The sequence below is a fragment of the Cyprinus carpio genome, chromosome A8 (genome assembly GCF_018340385.1).
Source record: "Cyprinus carpio isolate SPL01 chromosome A8, ASM1834038v1, whole genome shotgun sequence".
NCBI classification, from domain to species: Eukaryota; Metazoa; Chordata; class Actinopteri; order Cypriniformes; family Cyprinidae; genus Cyprinus; species Cyprinus carpio.
Window position 1 is genome coordinate 5,701,112 of NC_056579.1, and position 9,702 is coordinate 5,710,813.

The 9,702-nt window shown below is 34.3% G+C and overlaps 1 long non-coding RNA gene across 1 annotated transcript in view; it reads left to right on the forward strand.

Annotated features, from left to right (window-relative positions):
- LOC122145903 overlaps positions 1-4,656 on the forward strand; it is a 10,798-nt gene extending 6,142 nt beyond the window's left edge. Inside the window, exons 3-5 of the long non-coding RNA XR_006160626.1 lie at positions 3,468-3,548; positions 3,797-3,945; positions 4,142-4,656. This is a non-coding gene — a long non-coding RNA (uncharacterized LOC122145903). The remainder of the gene's footprint in view (positions 1-3,467; positions 3,549-3,796; positions 3,946-4,141) is intronic.
- Positions 4,657-9,702: the final 5,046 nt, after the last annotated feature.

The window sequence follows — 9,702 nt, forward strand, 5'->3', positions numbered from 1 at the left end:
CTGAGGAAGAGTAAAAGCTGTCGCTGAAAGGTCATTGATGCTTATTTCTCTCACTGTCTGTCTCTCTCTCTCCTTATTTCCTCCCGGTTCCCATCCAGCAGCTAATCAGTGACTGACAGCTCAACCCACGTTCTCTCTCACTCTCCACCTGTGTGTCTCACTCTGTTTGTCTCTTATCTGCAGATGGAAGGATAATGGTTTGATTGTTGCCTTTGAGTAGTCACTGAACATGTCTGAGGGAATAGAACATTAAGACGCTGTGCCATTAACAGAACAACGTCCTCTGTTCTTACACAGCCTGAACAGAAGGTCAAGAAGTCAGAGTCGTCGGGGTCCATGTGACCGTGTTCTCACTTGCGCTTGTGAAAATAGGGGAGGTTTACGGGCAGAGAGCTGGTTTCGCATGAAAATGCAAGAGCTGGCTGAAATCTGCAGTTACAATCTGATTGGTTGAGATCTGCTTACTTCCAGGAATTGGTTAGGCTGGGTATGCTGCCTGACAATATGACAACAAGACAATGTTCAAATACGACAAGCATTGCGATTCATACACTACCGGTCAAAAGTTTGGAAAAAGTACTTTTTTTTTTTTTTTTTTTTTTTTTTTTGTAAAAGAAGTTCAAAGGCTGCATTTATTTGATCAAAAATACATTTAAAAAAAGTCATTTAGAATTAGGGATTCACCGAAATGAAAATTCTGGGCCGAAACGGAAAATTTTGGATGCACAAAAACCAAAACATAAAATGCTTTGAAATTATTATTTATTATTTTAAAATATTATTTAAATAATTATTTATTTATTTATTATTTATTTATATAATTATTTATTATATTATTACTGGGAAATATGGTATGTAGTAAATTTGGTATGAAAGCAAATGGAAGATAGCAAAACACATGTTAAGTGTGTTTGTAGATTTTTTTAATAGATATTTCTAATAACTTAATTACTAATTTTGGTCTTGATTTTAATTTAGTGGATTGGGTCTTAGATTTTTTTTTTTTTTTTTTTTTCTGAGAGTGAGAGTCAATGATATTTTTTCAGCCCCCTTGATATCTACAGGAACTCCTTAATGCTGTGCTTTGTCTCCTTTATGATATATTATATTATATATTATATATAATACTATAAAAATAATTGTATAAGTAAACACACAATAGGTATTTTCTAATGTTTGCAGATGATACAGTTATCGTGAGTCTACTGGAAAATAATGAAACATGGATTTTGTGAAATGGTATATGATGATGCTTGCAACTGAATGTATCTAAGATCTAAAAAGATATGATTATCGACTTGAGAACAGAAACACATTCTTCCCAGGCTATCAAAGGTGAGAAAGTGGAATGTGTGGAAAGTTATAAATATCTGAGGATAACTTGATAATAGATTGTGATTTGATGTGAATACAGAGGTATTTTTTCACAATATTACTGTTTTTGAATAGTAATTTATTTTTGATCAAATAAATGCAGCCTTAGTGAGTATAAGAGCCTTCTTTCAGAAACATTATATTAAATATCTGAATTATTTCAAACCGGTATTGTATGTTTCAGTGCATGCCATTTGCATTTACTCATTTAGCAGATGCTTTTATCCAGAGCGAATTACAAATTAGGCATATAAGAAGCAATTTATTATTAGAGCAGACAATATCTGCAGTACACAAAGAAATCCCAATATATTAATAATAATACTGTCCAGTTTTTAATCCTAGAACTTAAAAGGGATTAAGCATTTCCACACAATGGGGTCCCTCTGGAATTTCCTACAGGGTTTATAAAGCATCATTTTTTGATCTAAAAGTAAAATTAGATATTTGATTAATAGATTGACATTACATCCCAGCCCCATAATGACAGCTGAAAATTCAGCTTTGCCATCACAGGAATAAATTTAATTTTGAAATGTATTAACATTTATCTCAAATGGTAATAATATTTTCACAGTATTTCTGTTATTATTGTATTTTTTATTAAATAAGTGCAGCCTTGGTGAGTATAAGAGACTTGTTTTAAAAATATTTAAAAATCTTTCCGACCCTAAACTCTGGAACCGTAGTGAATGTAAGGTCAAAAGTCTGGTTACACAAGTAATGTAGGTGGAGATGACCTTCCATATTGATCTGAATAGCTCCACTCACATATTTAATGCAGCAGTCCCCTTTGAGACTTGTGTGATTAGAAGAATCAAAATAAAATAACGTTTGCCCCTTTAATTCTGCAGATCTCATATCTCCAGAAGTCTCTGAGGCTGTGCCGTTTGGAGGGTGTTATGTAATGCACAACTCGCTCAACAAATATCAGATGCACATTAGGCTTGAATAAATTTCACAAAGGCAGCTTCATATTCATGAACTCAGTGACATGTCAGGACATGCAAGAGGTCAGAGTCTGTTTGTGTATCTTATACACTCTACAACTGACAACTTTCTGCCAGTTTCTTATGAATCCAGGTTTGTTCATGAAGTGTTATATGGATGTGTTACATGGAGTTTTTTTTTTTCCTTTGTTCCCACAGATGGATTGAGATATTTTACGCCTATACCTCCTACATGATTCTCAGTTTGTAATCAGCATATGTTGTGCACACCTTCAAAGACGTGATAGTTTGCACATAATAACTTCTGAGCAATAAAAAAATGTGTATGTTGGCCAAACATGGAAGCAGACCAAGATGAAATGAAGTTTGGCACCGTTTGCATTAGCATGTACAATACATTGAGACATATTGCACCAAGTTTAATGTTCATATCATTGGGTTTCCTGAAGTCTAACTTCACTAGGCTTGTTGTGTTTTGGGTGTTGAGATTTGAGGGATGTGGTATAGGAAAGGGATTTAAAATTTAGGTTTGTTCCTCACACAAAGCTGTAAAAATAATAACTTTTTAATTACATTTTGGGTAACTACCTTAACTACATATGTACATGTAGAGGGGTTGGACAATGAAACTGAAACACCTGGTTTTAGATCACAATAATTTGTAGGGCCTCCTTCTGTGGTCAGTAGAGCATCCATTTGTCTTGGGAATGACAGATATAAGTCCTACACAGTGGCCAGAGCCAATCCTCTTGTGGAACAGTGGCCAGGTCGATAATGCACCAATACATGCAAGACTGGTGACAGAATGGTTTGATTAACAAGCAAGTGAAGGTGAGCATCTCCCATGGCCTGCATAGTCACCAGATCCAAATAACAAAACCATTTTTAATAGTTTTAGTTAATAATAAAGACACTGGGCTAAATTTGTGGAAAAGTTTCAAAATTAACTTCCCCCAAAACTGCATGGAAGTCAGAAAGACTGGTTTGCAGCAACATGTGGGTAAATGAGTAAATGACGTCATTTTTTTATTTTTAACATATTGTCGTATATTTGCATTCATTCACTATAAAAGTGAATATTATTACAAAACTGTTATCTTATCTTCCCATGCTAATGCTTATCTCTTTGATGGTATATGACAGGTGCCAAACTGGCTTTATGAATGTGTTGTGAGGTTATGAATGCGGCAGCTCTGAGCCTGAAGTCATGATGAAGGGATGAAGGTGGGTTTACAGCTTTAAACTTAATCCTGAATGGGAGGGTTTCCTTCCAAACCCCCACATCGCCTGAATCTCTCAATAAAACATGAGAGAGGCAGCAGAGGAGCCTGAATACATATTTAAACAGGCTATTGAATATAGCGAGAATGTGTCTTTGTGTTTAAATTTGTGTTTTAACAACTTTGTGTGTGTGTGTTCATTTAGCAGCCTCATTGTTGAGGCACATTTCTGTTTTTTTGTGTTCCTTTCAGGCTTGCTTGAATTTCAAACATGGACTGATTCGAATATTCCCTTTTTCTTCTTCAAAAACACATAAAGTACTGATAAATGGTTTGAAGAGAGAGGCACTAAAAGGATGAAACTCCAGAGAAGAGACTGAATGGAGCGAGTGCAGTATCAGGTGTGTGTGTGTGTGTGTGTGTGTGTGTGTGTGTGTGTGTGTGGGTGTGTGTGTCTGTGTGCGTGTGTGCGTGCGCAGCCGGCCAGGCCTGTCAGTTGTGTTGGATACATGATGTGACAGGTGAGAGTGTGCTGGAGTGTTTGAGAGGTGGATGAGTCTGTCTCACTGATTGATTTTCTTTCTTCGAGCGGCGCAGGCGTCGACGGGGAATGCAAACAAGTGGCCATCTCACTCTCCACCATCTGCGCTCTGAAGACAGTTTTTCAGTGGCCACAAGCATTCTTCAAAAGCTCTTTTGAGGCCGGTTTGGAAAGTTTGTGCTGGTGATATCTCTCTGTTTTAAACTCTGAAGACTAAACTTTGGAGTGGAAACTTTTTTCAAAGATTTTTAGAAGTTTGATTATTTTGTGAACTAAGGCCATATGCAAGTATGATTACTTCATACTGTAGCAGTGACTTTACTCCAGGACTCAAGAGACTTGCCTTTAAAAGTCTGCACCATTAGACTAGACCTGCTATTCACATTCATGTACTAGAGTAGAATATGTTTCGCAGTTTTATGTGAATGTGAATAGTCCATAAAAGGATTTGGACACTTAAGGTACACTTAAAAATCTCAGTTATGTCTCTGTAATTAGCAGGGTTATTTTAGTATTGTGTATATATACAGTTAGTATTAAATAATTGTTTGGATTAGCATTTATATATTTAGTTTTCGTTTTATTTTTAAGTTTTAGTTTTTTTTTTTTGTGCATTATTAATTTGTTTTGTTGTTTATTTCTATTTAGCTTTCATTTATTTTTATTTCAATGTTTTTGTTAATAATCTTTGTACTTAAAATTATTCAGTTATGTGATAAAATGTTAATGGTATAAAAGTTACAGTAAATATTGTGTATACCGTTTTTGGAAATTACTCAATTTGCATCCTGCTACATTGTGATTCTGTTAAAATTGTGCACAAAAATGAGAGAATGTAAAATTTCAATGTTAAGTAATAAATGTGATGGAACACCTCTATGGTCTTTTAAATATTACTTTTTAATGTTTTGATATTAAAGTAATTATTTGAAATTACTGTAATTATTACTTTAATTATGGAAAAATGACTGTGTTTTTACGAGATTTTTTTATTATTTTCCAGGGGTTTTTCTGAAATTGTTTTAGTTTCAAACACACAAATGATGCTACATTATTTTTTTCCCTCAACTAATTCAGCTTTCTTTTTGATGTCATATTGTGGGATATTCCTGCAGGATATCTCTGACTTAAAACCATACAGGTGTTCCACAAGTGGCAATGCTTTACAAGCTTGACAAAGAAGTCTCCTAGCAACTAAACTGATGATAAATGAGGCAAGCCAATGCTAGCATTTGTTTTGCAGGGATAAAATAATCAAGAAATCATTATAATAATTATCAGAAATGCTCATTTACTACATTTTGCACACCTGCCTCTGCAAACAAGTTTTTTGTTGGAATTTTTCGGCTCATTGTTACATTTCATTTGCTTTAAATTGAGTGTTTAACATTCGTTGTGCATATCTCGCTGGCTGCTGCCATGTTCATGTGTTGTCAAACTTCTGAAACATGACGAAATCAAATCGAAGGCATTGGAAATCTGACTTCATATGCCATTCTATTGCACTTTTCTAGTAGGAAGTTGCAAAATTCTGACTTTTAAAGAGGTCATATGATGCGATTTCAAGTTTCCCTTTCTCTTTGGAGTGTTACAAGCTGTTTGTGAATAGATAAGTTCCATAAAGTTGCAAAGACTAAAGTCTCAGACCCAAAAAGAGGGTCGTCCATGTCCTCCTAAAACGCCTCATTTAAACACACTGTCTACGTCACTGTGTGGGAAGATTTGCATAACGCTGCCCAAATGTTCATGCAAAGAAAGGAGTAAATCTCACTGTAGTATTGTTGTTGCCGCCGCCGCTATGTTGTAGAGATGCTGTGTTTCTATTGGAAAGTGAAACTACTATGTTTGGCCTTTCAAAAGAGGACACGACTAGAAATCATTGGTTAAGTTGTATTTACAACACTGTTCCAGAACAGTTCAACACAAATATTTGTGTGTTTGCAACACATTTAACGGCGGACTGTTTCCTGAACCTACAATGCCCCTGTTCTGACTCACAACCTGTAAGTACGTTTTCATATTTAAAGAATTTGCCACTGATGATTCAAACGTGAGTTTTGGTTTTTCAATGGTGAGTTTTTGATAAGGGGTGTAACATTTCCGTCACACGCTTGAGGTATTCGGCCAATCACAATGCACTGGATAGCTAGCCAATCAGAGCACACCTCACTTTTCAGAACTATGAGCTTTGTAAAATCTATGCGTTTCAGAACGGCGGGGCATAGAGGAGAAACAATAATGAACATTATGTGGAAAATAATGTTTCTTTGACCTTTAAACCATAAACACATTTCATTACACCAAATATACAAAATAATGTTATTTTTAGCAATGCCATATGACCCCTTTAAGCAACTAGTGTTTTGCTGATTGATTGTTTTAGATTTGGTGTTGCGTTGGGTTGGGTTGGTTTTATTTTGTTGTTGTTGTTGTTGTTGTTGTTGTTTTTTTGGGGGGGGGGGGTTGGATTGATTTGATTTGCTTGTGTTGGCTTGGGTTGATTTTGTTTTTAATTTTTTTATTTTTATTTATTTATTTATTTTTTTGGATTGCTTTGTTTGTTTTCATTTGGTTTTGGATTTGTTTTTGTTTTGTGTGAGGATATGGTATGACACTAACATATTTAAGTGTCCAAAAACTTTTTGGTTCACTGAAACTTAAAAATGCAACATATGGAAGTGCAGTATCTGTAACAGTGTTTTTATTTTCTTTTTCTTTTTTATTGTTCCTGGGAGATCTTGTATAGACTGCCTCAGGATGTTCTTCGCTGCTGTTTGTCGGATGATAATACTCTCGGTATGGTGGCCGCCAGCATCCTCCTGCCCTCTGGACCACACAGCTCTCTCTACAGCTGGAGGTGGTACCCGCAAACATGCCTTTCTCTGACAGGCCTCTCACCAAGATGAATTCATCGCCAACACGGGCTGAAATACTCTGGCCAAAACAAGTAATTTGATTGCCCCGGCCGCAAATTAAGTTAGTGTGATTCAATTTTCGATTTGGAGCTATCCAGCAGCCATACATCACAGCAGACATATTTCATTACCCAGCTAAAGCAGGTGGGGGGCGGGGCCAGGGGTGCAGGTCTCCACAGCCACAGGAAGACATCATAGCACTGTTATGGCACACGTTCAGTCGCTCACACTCCCTTCCTCCCAGCTACAACAGGGTTATTTATAACACGCAAACACATAGGGCTGCCACCGCACACACTCGCGAGCGCATCAGATATATCCAGATAATTGTGATTGTCCCTGTCCGTGCGGTGAGAGATGATGTAAACAGCATTATCGCCACTGTTTCAGAAAGGAAATGTGTGTGCACATGTCTATAAGACAAATACGAGGCTGTTGTTGCATGCGAACCGCAGGGTGACGCAAAACAGCACTTCTCGCAGTTTATGCCTCTGAGAATTGTTGTCCGTTTCCTTGGTTACTGGCCATAACACTGATTGCACTGACACAAATAATATTCTGAGTGCTGTTTGTAGTTTGGTCAGGGCGAGATGAAATGTTTATATATATATATTGGTATTATTTACATGCGATGGTATTGTATTTACTCATATTTTTTATTCGCTTTTTTATTTCAGGTTCAGTTTTGTTAATTTTGTCATGTGTTTTTGTCTTTTGTGGTTGTTTTCGTTGTTTTTTTTCTTCAATATTTTTATTTAGCTTTATTTTTATTTTTGTTTTAGTAACTTATAGAATTAACATAGACTTAAACTTAAAAATGCAAATTAGAAATTAATCTACTAACTGAAATAAATAAGTGTTGGAAACTCAGAAGCGAAGACCAGGAGACTCTTGGGTATCTTCAGCAGGAGAACGTTCTGCGTGGCGCTGCAGTCATCAAAAGTCTAACTCAGGCAGTGATACATTGTAGTTTATTTACATTTAGGGGGCAGTGCTTAGGAATGGAGACAAAGAACCTTGGTGATGAGCTTAAACAAAGCATGCAAATGAAGTATTCAGGTAGCAACCTGCCCCATTTCACCAGTCCTAATTCAATAAGCATAACTACTCAAAGACTGGGGCAGAGGCACCAAGAGCCATAACAAACAAAAGGTGATAGTCTCAGTGGTTCATTGACTAACAATAAGAGAACAGGAACTGACAAGAACCCCCTTGCTACAAACTTTGCTTAAGAGAATCATTTGACTGATGTCATCCATATTTTTCTTGAATGATTATTTTAATTTTTTTTGGCTTAGTTTTTCATGTGATGCTATGACAGAACATAGGATCAGCATATTTTAAACAGATTCTTAAATGTGTAATCCCACATAAATTTAAGTTTTTCATCTATTGTTTATATTCTATATTTTCAATGTTTTATATTTTATGTTTATATTCTACTTTATTACTTGATTTTTTTCTTTCAATTACCAAAGTTTTTTAATATTTACATTTTTAGTTAACAATACGAACATTGATTTTTAGCTATCAATCCAAGTGACATTTGCAAACAAATCTTTCTAATATTCTAATATGATGATTCATTATCAAAGTTGGAAACAGTTCTGCTGCTTAATATTTTTCCAGAACATGTGATACTTTTTTAGGATACTTTGATGAATAAAAAGTAAAAAAAAAAAAAAATTTGTTTTTAAAATATAAATATTTTGTAATAACAATATACACTACTGGTCAGTAATTTGGGGTCAGTAATTTTTTTTCTTTTTTTCTTTCTTTTTTTTTTAAATAAAAAGCAAGCAAGGATGTGTTAAATTGATAAAAAGTGATAGTAAAGAAAATTTATATTATTAGAAAATATTTTTTTTTTTATTTTGAATAAATGCAGTTCTTTTTAACCTTTTATTCATCAAATATATTAGACAGCAGAACTGTTTCCAACACTCATAATAAATCAGAATATTAGAATGATTTCTAAATGATCATGTGATAGACTGGATGTTACATGTGACACTGAAGGCTGGAGTAATGATGCTGAAAATTCAGCTTTGCGTCACAGGAATAAATTTTTTTTTTTTAAGTATATTCAAATAGAAAACTATTATTTTAAGTTGTAATAATATTTCACAATATTACTGTTTTTTTCTGTATTTTTGATCAAATAAATGCAGGCTTGATGAGCAGAAGAGACTTCTTTCAAAAACATTAAAAATAGTAATGTTTCCAAACTTTTGACCTGTACTGTATATATATATATATATATATATATATATATATATATATATATATATATATATATATATATATATACACACACACACACACATACATGCAGGTATAAATATACAGTGGGTATAGAAAAGAATCACCCCCTTTAAAATAAACACATTTTGTCACTTTGCAGCCTAAATTGAAGATACAGTTTTTGTTTTATCTGTATTTACTGTATCACTGAATTGGAAAAGGATCAACCCCTCTTAAAAATAATTTGTAAACTCAATCATGTGTAGCTAATCACCTCAATGTGCAAGTGCATAGGTATATATTTGTTTCAGATTTATTTCAATTAATCAGTTTCAGTTTATTTATTTTTAATTTAGTTTTGTTTTAGTAATTTCAAATCATCGCCTTAGACTTAATTTCAGTTAGTTGCAAAGGAAACATTTTTTAATTTGCATTACATTTTTTTATTTATTTTAGTT